Source organism: Falco punctatus (genome assembly GCF_963210335.1).
Source record: "Falco punctatus genome assembly, chromosome: 4".
In the NCBI taxonomy this organism is placed as follows: domain Eukaryota; kingdom Metazoa; phylum Chordata; class Aves; order Falconiformes; family Falconidae; genus Falco; species Falco punctatus.
The window spans coordinates 82927812-82939856 of NC_137583.1; the positions used below are offsets into that span (position 1 = coordinate 82927812).

General features: G+C 40.3%; 1 long non-coding RNA gene across 1 annotated transcript; it reads right to left on the reverse strand.

The window, feature by feature from the left end:
- Positions 1-1412: 1412 nt before the first annotated feature.
- Positions 1413-11072, reverse strand: LOC308062356. The gene is made up of 2 exons (XR_013927550.1): positions 4251-11072; positions 1413-2952 (listed from the first exon to the last, which is right to left on the reverse strand). It is a non-coding gene; the product is annotated as an uncharacterized lncRNA (long non-coding RNA).
- Between the last annotated feature and the right edge of the window lie 973 nt (positions 11073-12045).

Below are 12045 nucleotides of genomic sequence, written 5' to 3' on the forward strand. Positions count from 1 at the left end.
ACCCCATATGTTTCAGATGGTGACAAGAGGGAGTGCACAGTGGAAGGATCCTCTGGAGGAATGGACTGTTAAAACTAACCCATCCTCATACACAGCAAGCTGACCCTGGGTTCTTACCGAAGGGAGGTCTCTCAGACTGACAATGTCCACCAAACTAAAAAGCAAGCATAAGCAAAAGATGAATCATGATAGGAACAGGAAAAAACAGCTATTGCTTGTACAAGACTGAACACATTTCAGAGGGGCATCATGAGATCTAAACTAGCTGCAGTGCTGAGATGGCATTTGGGTAACAGGATAACACTTTAAACCCTAGTAATTTCTTGCCTGTTTACCTTCCTTTCATCTTCACAAAGCTTTCCTGGCTAGCAGGTCATGAAATTTTGACTTCTTCCAAAGCATGCTTTTAAAAATGGAAAAATCAATGTTTTCTTCAATTATTTTAAGATAAATCTATTTCCCATTTCCTAACAGACTCCAGATTCATTGGTGGTTAAATACAGAAACATTTAAGTTGGAAATTACCTTGGGAGGTCTCTAGTCCAATCTCCTGCTCAGGGCAGATTTGACAATGAATTCAGACTGCGTTGTTCAGGGCTTAGTCCAGTTGAGTCTTGAAAGCCTGCCAGAGAAGGGATTCCATGACTTCTCTGGGTAACCTAATTAAATGCTTAATTATCTTCAGGGATTTTTTTTTTTTTTTTTTGTCCTTGAGTCCAGTTGGAACCTTCCCTGTTCCAAATTATACCCATTGTCCCCCCAGTGAAAAGCTTGGCTTATTCTCCTTACCTCCCAGTAGGCACTGGCAGGCTTCTGTTAGGTCCTCCCTAAAACATCTCTTCCCCAGGCTGATTAAGCCCAAATCCTCCAGCTTTTCCTTACAGGACAGTTGCTCTGGCTCCTGAACACCTTGGTGGCGTCTTGCTAAATATATTTCTAACGCCTGTCTTCACCTTTCATGTACTTGGGGGTAGAGAACCTGGGTGCAAGTTTACATATGCAGTCTGTTAAAGTGCCAAGTAAAGAGAAATAATCAGTGGCAGGACATTTAGTAATTCGGTCCGAGATGATGTTGGCCTTTGCTGCTACAAGGGCACACTGCTGACTCATGTTGAGCATATCGTCAAGGAAGACCCCAGTCCTTTTCAGCAGAGCTGCTCATAAAGCTGTCGAGTCTTCAGACTGCACCACTGCACTGGGTTAGCTCTTCCCAGGTTCAGGACTTTGCATTTTTTATTTTTTAATTTCATGACTCTCCAGAAATATAATCACATTAAATTAGGCTTAGAACAAGGTACATCTAGTTCCTCATCCCAACCAAACAACCAGCAGAAACGTTTAGAGTGAAAAAGCAGAAAAGGTTAAATAGGGCAACCACAGAATAAAACTCTGTTTAAAACCAGGCACAGACCTAAAGGCAGCCTCTTGGGTTTATTTAGCAGTTCACAATTACAGATTTAAAGCTCAAGCTTGCAAATTTATATTAATAAACATTCTGTTTTCACAACCATGCCCTAAAGGAAGGAAAAGTTCTTGGGTATGAGAAGAACGAACCTGGTTTGCTGTTTTGTCCGTGGCACAATCTGTAAGCAGCTCTTAAAACTCCCCTTGATATGGTCATATGTCTCTAATAGTCATAGAAGCATATGGAAAATGGGATTTGGAAAAAAAAAAATATATATATATATTTAAATATCAGAATTTATCACAGAGGTGAATCTCAAAAGCATTTTCTGCCAAGGAAGAGGAAAACTTGGAAAAAATCATATCAGCAGACATAATTGAAACTAGTAAACTAACTGTGCTGAGAGAAATGCCATTGCAAATGTACAAATGTAGGTAGTAGATGGAAAAAAATACTTAATTTTATGTAGAATTTATCATCTCAGACTACCCTAAGTACCCAGTCTACATGATTTTGCAGCTATAGTAGTCTTCCTTGGCATTTTTTCATCTATTCCACTATTCTTTGGTCCTGACTTTTACTTTTTATGAAAATACTGTACACAATATCTTCGGTGAGTGGTGTGTCTGAATTTTATGCATTTGTGCAATATTGACAATAATGTAATTTGATGTCCTATTTCTAAATCATTACACATAATAAATAATGAATATTTACAAAACCACTGAGAAATTTTATCAATGAAAAATAAACGGGAAGTTTTGGACAAGGCTGTTGCATGAGGAAAACAGCAGAAGAAATGGGGGGAGGTCTTGAAAGTAGAGAAGAAGAACAAAAATATCAAATACCCCAGCCAAATTTTAGATTGCATGGTGCTTCACTGCTGGAGTGCCAGTACTCTGCTGGTAAGCTGTGACCGTCACAGACACTCCTAAATAATGCAGAAAAAGACCTCACAGTATCCAAATGTAGAGTTGAAGTAACAGATCGGTTCTTTCTTCCCAAAGTGCGGTTCTTCATTCTGAAAACGGGGTCTAGGTTAACCTGACTCAGGTTATCCAAGGCAGCTTGCTGGGTCTATCCAAAACGCCCACAAGAGAAGTCTGGAATGCAAAAAGGTTCAAAGCTTCCTTTATGCTCTCCTAGCTGTCACAGTGTTTGATGCGCACACTCCCAACTCACAGGTGCCCGTAATACCACAAGACCAAAACACAGCACAAAACACTAGTTCCCCAGCCTCTAGCCGTGCCCTGTTTCTTTCAGTATGAGTTTCATCCTACACCAGTGAAGTCAACTGTGATGTGGAGGGGGCCTCAAGCTGGTGACTGATGAAGTACGTATAGTACTTGCATGTCTGTTCCACATCACATGACCGCTGTAGGTATAACCCACTGTGGGACGAGCTGGTGGCCTGAGGAAAGCGCACGCGATACATTCAACTGCACAAGAAGCGAAGATCAGGCTCTGTGTTTCCTTTGTCTCTCGGCAGGACTAAGAGGGAAGAATATTTTCTTATATTCTCAATCCTAAAGAATTGCTACATAATCCTGTATGAAATGAAAAAAAAAAATCTTTTGTAGCTGTGAACACAGACGTGGACTTCTTCTGGGAGAACTGCCACTGAGGAAATGTGTCTACCTCCTTTGATTATCGTTATTAAAGATAATTTACATCAGTGAAGAAATGACTGGGAAGTCACTTTCAAAATTAGTTTATTCCTGTATCTTCTCTATGAGAATCTTAATAGTGCTTGAACATCTTGATGATGCTTCATCTTTTCTACCATAAAAATGAAGATCTAAGGTAGGCTACTTACAACCAACTTCTATGAATTAAAAAAAAAAAAAAAGGCAAAAAAAATGTTATGTAGATTTCTTGTAACTCCTTATTTTATTCACTTGCATAATTTATTTAATGATATTTTATCAGATTTGCCTTCTGATTCACATACTTCTGATACCTGACATCTCTGCCTTTTTGACTTTAAAATTTTGCTTTCCAAAGTATTAATTAGATCTGTCAATTTTTATGTCACATTTTAACCACTAATTAATATTTTATAGTCATTCCTATTGACTTCTCTGGGTATATTTTCTGTTGTGTAACATGGACTTGAATAATTTCTCCCATGTTTGCCTGAGATATATTTTCTGTGACTCTTCAGCAATGCTTGTTAGTCGTACTCATGATGGGTCTCAGGAGCCGCATTTCTCACTGCTTATGAACTATCATTTTCATAAGTTATTTTGGAAATACCCATTTCTATGTTATGGCATCACAGTATCTTTGGTACGTTTTTGCCCCTGGAGAATGCATTACAATACATTCATAATATGTGTGTTATGATGATACTGTCTACCAATTCTAGTTATACTTATTTCACGGTTATAGTATTATGTCCATCAGAGCTTTCACTGAACTGTTCTGACAGAGATGTAAGGTCCATGCGAGTTTTTACAGCATGTTGTAATGCAGTTGAGTTTTAAGCTGGGAAAAGAGATGACTCCTGGAACGCTGCAAAAATCAGCAGTAATATTTTCATTATTACTGTTTATTGTAACAAGTGAACAGTAGTAATAGTTTCTCATGTGAAATGTTTAATTGCTTTACTGTTTTCCTCATCATGTACAAACTTCATCCTGAATTATTACTTTGTATTTTCATGGCAAATGGCTGTGATAAAAACAATTACCTAAATACGAACTGTATAAAAGGATAAGCTTCTAGAAGACAATGTAGTTGAAGAACAGTGTTAGAACACCAAGAGAAATGCAATCTCTTGCATTAGTGAGGTAGAGATTAACTAGCAAAGTATTTTAAAAAAATATCTGGAAAATGGTCTTACCTGGAAGTTCCATATGCAGTCAGTTGTGCCTCTCCCCAGCTAGAAGTACACTTCCTACCACAAAAAAAATTAACTTGTTCAAGGCTTTCTATAACTAGCTTTTTTTTTCATTCTTCAAAGAACAGGATGTGCAAGAGAAGTTTTACAAACCTTTAGCTGTATCAACCAAACTACATGTACCACAGCAGGACCTAAATATTTTTTCAGAGATGAATAAAGTATAGATAAGTCTAAAAATGTCTAGACAGAACTTCCTTTTCAGAACTTTGGCAGTAGTGTGATGCAACTGTAACACTTTTTACAGTTTTTTAAAATTTCATACTACAAAAAAAGAAAGAGTTGTATTAATTTTTAATTTTATTTTTAATAGAAAAGTTTAAAGCTTGAGTTAATTTGTTAAAGCCATCAGTTGTAGAGGAATGAAGCTGGGTTAATTAGCATTGATAATATACAACTGTGGGCTGGCTTCAGGGGCGGTGGGTTGGCTGATGTGGGTAAGGTGCAGCTGTGGCTGGTTAAGTGGTTGAGAGCCAATGGAGAGAGAGCAGCCGAGGAAGAAGGGGAGAGAGGAAAAGCAGAGAGAAGAGAGTGAGCATGCCCTGGGTGAGGTAAGATGAGGAGAAGGCAGCAGAGGGACTGATGTGAAGAGAGTGCTGGTATGAGATGGTAAAAGACCTTGTTGCAGGTTGATAGTCTGGAGAGTGCTGTGACAATCAGTTACTGGCAGTCCTCCTGCTTACTTTCACGGGTGGAGGAGGTCCCTGGTACTGTTGGTGGTTTAGGTCATTGTGTGCAAGAATGTGCAAGTTCAACATACCTACCTAAAGAGGTCTGCATCTGCTCCTGCGGGACACAGTTCAGCTGCACAGAAACACCTTACATTAAGATGGGGTGGAAAAAGGATTTTGGAAGCAGGCAATAAGGAATTCTGTTTATGGGATTGTGCAGCTAATGGCTGTAGAGGTTACTGCTTTGAGTAAGCAGAAGAGTCTCTATTTGTGGAGTCCCTCAGCTGTGTTAGAGGCTATAGACAGGGAAAGGGGTCTCTCCCTTCGTAAGCACCTCACTAGCAAGCTTTTCAGCTGAACCGAATTATCTCAGTTTTGCAGGAGGTATTTAAATCGATGAACTAACACAGGTCAGGTAATACAAATCCATGCCTGCCTGGCAGATTTGGTTTATATGGTGTACCACAGCAAGGTTTCCTAGCTTTGCAACACTGCTGTTTCAGGTTTCTAATAGGATGCACGTCTTCCAGATCCTTCTGTCTCCAAGAAGGTTTTTTTTAGATTGAAACCTAGGGAAAAAACTGATAAAGTAGCAAAAAGCAGTAGTATTTTGTACATGGTCATCTACAAGGCCTCCTGCTTACATTTTCTTTAAGTTCTTGGCTAAATCACAGAAAACAACCATGTCATCAAAGTTCTTCATTGTCTTTGAAAGCTTTTCCACTGACTTCAGAATGTGCTGCCTTTGGCCATGATGAAAGCAACATCTATTAATACTCAGTTGTTTGCTGGGAACATCGGCATGGTATAACTGTAGGTCTTATGCAGCTCTGGTCACCATGGCGTACATCAAATGGAGCTAATCTATCCAGGACTGGCATATTCCTCTCAAGATTCCCATCCTTTCAGTGGCAGTGTATGTGCCTGAAGCAATTCTCACTATGAAATGCTCTTTTATGTAGGCACTCCACACTTCCTTGCCTTCTGAGACTTACACATACAGAAAATATCAGTAATCATGAAGTTTGCCTCTTGACGTGTAATGTGACCCAAACAGCTGCACTTTGAGTAAGAAGCTGTGATTGAAAAGGCATCTTCTTGAAACAATTAATTGAAACTATCTGGCCTCATTCTTGACATTTATGGTAGCATACTGGATTTTTATAGGAAACACGAAGGGATGACAGGAAACATTGTCAGATGTGGTCATGGACCTCTGAATGTATTTAGAGAAAAACAGAGTTCATAGAGTTCCTACATATGGAAAACAAACATATTTTTTTTCACATACTTCTGTATGCACAGAAAGTATAATGCGTTTTGCGTCTTATCCAAGCCATGTGGCAGTATTCAGGAAACATAATACTACAGCATTGGATAAATGTGGAAAATTCTAGTATATGCTGGGATGTTACCCATAAGACACATTCAGGCTCAAGATCTGTGTCCTAAGCTCAGAAACTTACCTTGAGAAGTGACAGAGACCTTGTGCCAGTCAGCAAGTCAATGTCAGTTTGGATGGAGTGTTATTTCCCTCCACATAAAAGAAAGGATTGTTAGAGGAGCGTAAAAGAGGAGAAAGATGGAAAAAGTGAGAGCTGGGAAAGAAAAACAACACAATAGACAAGACTTAACTGGGTAATTGTCCTGACAATTTGTTATTAAAAGGAGATGAATACAAATGTGCAATTTGTGCATGGTGTATAACAGCACTGGATAGAAAGATACAAATCAAAGACGATTTTTTTTTTTTTTGTGCCAGACAGTTATTTCAGCTTCTGCCTACACCTACATAATCCTATGGGCTAGTGCAGTTGGAACAGCCTATTTTATGCAAGCCATAGCTCCTAAGGGGGTGGTGTAACTGGTAACAATTGCTTCTGACCTAACTTGATAGGCAGGCAGCCATTTCTAACTTGGCTGACTGTGGTCAAGGTGTGAGGATTTAACTCATGCTCTTAGTTCTTGCAGACAGACCTGCTCTGCTAAGTGGATTTCTAAACACTGCAAATCAGAAGAGCAACTGTGATAACAAAGTTGAGAATCTGCCTGTTCTGGTTTCTGTGGGCATAATGTCTTCAGATGCTGCAGACGACCAGGGCTTCCCAGCTCCCAGTTCTGTTCAGGAGTGCTGTTATTAAGCAGAGATCTCAGCAAATCTGTTTGGCCAGTATGCATCAGTAGTTAGCAAAATAAACAGGATGCTTGCATGCAGTAAATTATGGCTATGAAATAACAGAGAAAGTGTTATGGGCTCAAGTAACATCAATTCATGTGCTGACATGCAGTAAATCTCTTTTCAAGGCTCAAAGATTTTGCTAATTAAAACACGTGGGGGTGGGGGGCAGGAAGGAGAAGCACTATTACTCCAGATTTTAGTAATGCTAAACACAAGGCTGGAGACTGTTCTTGAGGGGATGGCAGGATAGCATGAAATATGTGCAACACTGTATAAGAGTTGAAAAGAAGGAAGGGAAAAATGATGTCATTAATGTTGAGACAGTAGTGCAATGCAACTGATAGCCAGTAGCAACAGAAAGGTATACAACTATGGTGAGTTAAATGTGGCCAGCAGCTAGACACACCCCCCCAGTTGCTCACTCCCTCTCCTCAGCAGTACATGGTGAGAAAATAGGATTAAAAAGCTTGTCGGTTGAGATAAGGACAGGGATATCACTTCCAGTTACCATCCCAGGCAAAACAGACAACTTTTTTTGGAAAATTAATTTATTGGCAATTAAAAAACATTTAGATAGCCAAAAGCAAAAACAAAACCAAGGATTAAAGCAACACATTCCCCCTACTCACCCATTTTTCCTCAGGCTCAATTTATTCCTTCATTCCTGACACCTATACTTCCTCCCCACCCCGAGCAGCACAGGCAGGGTGGGCAATGTGGGGGGCCGCGGGCAGTCCCTCACAGTTCCTCTCTGCTCCTCATTCCTCCTCACGTTTTCCCCCTTGCTCCAGCATGGGTCCTTTCCACAGACTGTAGTCCTTCAGACAAACCAGCTCCTGTGTGGCCTTCCCATAGGCTGCTGCTCCATCAGAAAATAACCACTAATGTTGGAATGAGGTCCTCCCTGGGCTGCAGTGTGGACATCCACTCCACCATGGTCTTCTCCACAGGCTGCAGGGAGCTTCTCCTCCTCCCCTCATTCTCTGGCCTTGGTGTTCACTGTGCTCTTTCTCACTTTTTCACTTACTCATCTGCCTGTTTGGTGTCTGTGCCCTTTCTTAAATACATTTTCCCAGAGGCACCGCCAGCTTGGGTGGTGCTCAGCTGTGTCCTGTGGTAAGTCTACTGGAGCTGGCCTCTTCTCACAGGGGCCGCACCTGCAGCCCCTTCACTACTTGACACACCAAATGCAACAACTGATAACCCTCTCCTAAATAAGAGCATGACTAAATGCACACAGATAATTGTAGCCACTGTACTTGTCTGGACACCTTCAGGAAACCAGATGTTTGATGTTACCACAGGTGTGTTTCACTTGTTGAGGGCAGATCAGTCTCATGTGTGCGGTGCTTTCTATTGAAGGGGGAAATTACTTCTTAAAAAAAAAAAAAACAACCAAAAAAACAAAAAAACAAAAAACCAAACACTCAGCAAGATGATCTTCTAGGTATTATAGTGGAAGATGGAGACTTGCAAAACAATTTTATTGTTTTTCAGTAAACTGAATGGACAGCTGAGGGAAGAATGATGAAAGAGAACTCTGCAGGCTGTCATGGGTGATCACGTGTAGTTCCCATATACCTGCAGCTGACCAAGAAACAGCTGATGTTCTCCGTTTCTGCTCAAATGTACTACTTGTTTGGAATCTATCAATTCTGCTTACATATTTTAAGACTTTCTGTAAGTTTTCTTAGACTCCATGCAATATAATTCCTGCATTTCTTTAATAAATTTGTGTGCAACATCAAAAAAGACAAAGAAGAAAGGAGTTACTTGCTGGGACAACCAAGAAAGTAAGAGAACTGGCTAAGCTGCCCACCTCTGGGATCATTTGTCCCCTGCTTCTACCAAGCAACCAGCTTTCCAGGTGGCCCAGCTCTCTGATCTGACCACTGTGCTGCCTTCATGAGCCCTTCCAGGCTTCATGCAGTTTCTCATATTTTTCCAGTAAAATAGAAATAAATGAATTTTAAAAGTTTGGGGGATGGGTGAGATGGAAATTTATTTATTTATTTATGTCCAGCCTGCTCTATCAAAGAGACAAAAGTACATAAATGAAAACAAATGGTCCCAAGAGAATGTCACTGTTGTTAAAAAGCTATTTTTCATTAAAAAAGTAATTTCACTGTAAAAAATTTTAAACATCTGTAATTGCACTTTTGTTGATTCAGAGCTTGCCGTAGCCAACTGGAAGCTTTCCCACTGATTTCACTGATTTTGGATAGGGTCTCTTATGAGCTAACGATGTGTTGTTGATTTGGTGTTTGTTAAAAGAGAAGCCAGAAGTTTCTGAAACTTTCCCTCAAACTCATTATCCTCCATGCAATTTGTTTCTGCATTTCTTTGATGAATGTACGTATGACATCAAAAGGGACAAGGGAGAGACGAATATGAGTTTACATTTCCCTTTCCCAGAACTTGCATGGAAACTTCATTTGTTGTCTGTTGTTTTAATGGATAGCAGGCTCATGTTGCTTTCAAGATGGAAGCAGAGATTTTCATTATTCTATAGGAATTGTTTTCGTGGCAAGATCCTTTGAACATTTTCCATTCCAGACTAATGGAGAATAGGAAAAAGCCATGGGACACCATTAGAAAATATGATTTTATAACATTTTAGAAAGAAGCCTGTCTTCTTTTTAATCGGTTTCCTAGGATCCTGCTGAGGACCCCTCCTGACATTTTGTCATCTTGTCAAGAATAAATTTTCTTTTCCCTTTGCTCTGATGGAGGTGGGGCCATTTTTACAGATGACTTTGTAAAGTGAGTAGGAGCCCAGAAAAAGGGATAATTATTCATAAATGACATTTCCCATTTCTGTGGGTTTTCTTGAACAGACCAGATACTCTAATGTTTGGTTCTAATGACAGGGCAGGATTTATAGTCTCACCGTCTTATCTCCTGGGAGTGTAAATGCTCTGCTTTCAACTCTTCAAGATGTCTTGACATTTTGTTATTTTTTTTTAAATCCCAAATGCATCTCACTTTATTTTGGCATTTAACTCCAGTCAGTATCCAGAATCCTGACTATATAAAGACCAAATGTCTGATAACTGGACAGCTGCTTAGCTCTCTAACATACGACTTGCTTAACAACCTCCAGGAGCACATCAGTTTAATGATATAATTTCTTAAGGTTAATTCGTACTGGGTGTGAAGCATTAGGTCACACTACATGTTTGTTTTCAAGCCCAGGAGGTGTGTGACAGGAAGCATTCCCTTCTGGGGCTGTGTAAAGCAGATACATGGCCACAGCAAGACAGACAGATGAGTCACAGGTGGGAAACCATTGTGATGCTGAGGAATTTGGCTGTAGCCACTTTCAGCGTTACCTCAGTTTGAGGACACTTCCCCTGCCCACACTGTACTGTTCACTTCTGACTGACCCTCAATCAGACAAACCAACCTGTGAGTCTCCATACAGAGCCTGCTGAGCTAGAGCAAAGAATGCCTCACATTTCTAGGTACATGCAGCTCACTGGACTTAACGCAGCTGTTTTCTCCTTCAGGATGTGTGGATTTAACAGTCAAATTAGACTGGAGGGAATCAGATGAATTAAATTGAGGTTTAAACATTTGTGCCTTGATTGTATAGCACATTGGCTAGAGGCACTTCAGGAAGGCTGGAAGGTCCTTGCACGCTGAGCATCTTCTCGCTAGGCTGTCAGTCAGGTCTCATCTTTTGCTCCAGTGAAAAACCCAGCTTTCTTCTTACAGCATATTATCCACTGTGTTGAAAAGAGTCTAAGTGATGAAGAATAAAGGATAGGAACTAGGGAGCTGCATAAACTTATTATTGAAAGGTGAATTTAACAAAATCGCAATCTCCCCCTCTCTCTTCCCTTTAAAGGAAAAGGTGTATCCAGTGTTAAAGGGCCCCATGACAGCTGCTTAGAGGGGACTTTCCTTTCTTGTCCACAGGGAATGCAGAGGTCTTGTGTGACAACCTCATCTTAGCTGGCAGACCTAGCAGAGCCTCAAGAGTTTCCAGTAACTAGCTTGATAGTTACAGACAGCATTGGTAAAGTCCGCAGATGAACCGTGGGAAAACAGATGCAGTCCTCTGTGTCCTGAAACCCTTTCAAAGAAAACCACAGGGCACTATCACTGCTGATTTTCAAGGGGAACTCAGACAGAACAAGAGAAATACCCGCTTCTCCATTCCAAGACCATGACTCATTTAACTTTCTTTTCTGTTTGCTCTTTATATAATTTTTTTTTTTTTAATGTAAGGTAATTCTTTCTTCCTCAAGGACAGCTCCACTCCATAGTTTTCTAGGTCCACTACACTGTGATTATATTTCGATCTAATTGATGAAAACGCAAGATGCCCAGAATATTCTGTTCTCCTCATTTTAAATCTTTTTTTTTTTTTTTTTTATGTAAAGCACCTGTAGGGTTCAACTTGTGTAATATGAACCTCCTACTTGGTGAAAAAATGCCTACTTGGTGCTCTGCCAAATATGCTATCTTATATTTGACAAAAGCATCTTCTCAGAACCATTTTCAAGGGAAAGGATATGGCTGAAAAAATAAAAGACCCAGAGAATCATGAGCTGCATTATCTCTGCCAGAAAGGGGATTTTTATCGCTCTTTCAAAGCCAGCTTCCTACAGCATGTGTGATCAGCACCTGCCAAGCACATGGCAAATGTGTGAAGGGAGAGTATTTTCAGTGTTAGTGAATTAGATGCTTGTGAAAGAAGGCACAACAACATTGTACTTATTCAAGAAATACATGTAGTAAAGACAACCACAATTCAAATGTCCCCACCCCTCAAGCGCGCTTAACCTGCAGCGTACACTTTTCACTGCTAAAGTAGAGGGATGAGCTCTGCATCAGTGCTTGCTTCGGCTCTGGCCCCTCAGCTGCCCCTGCCAACCAAATA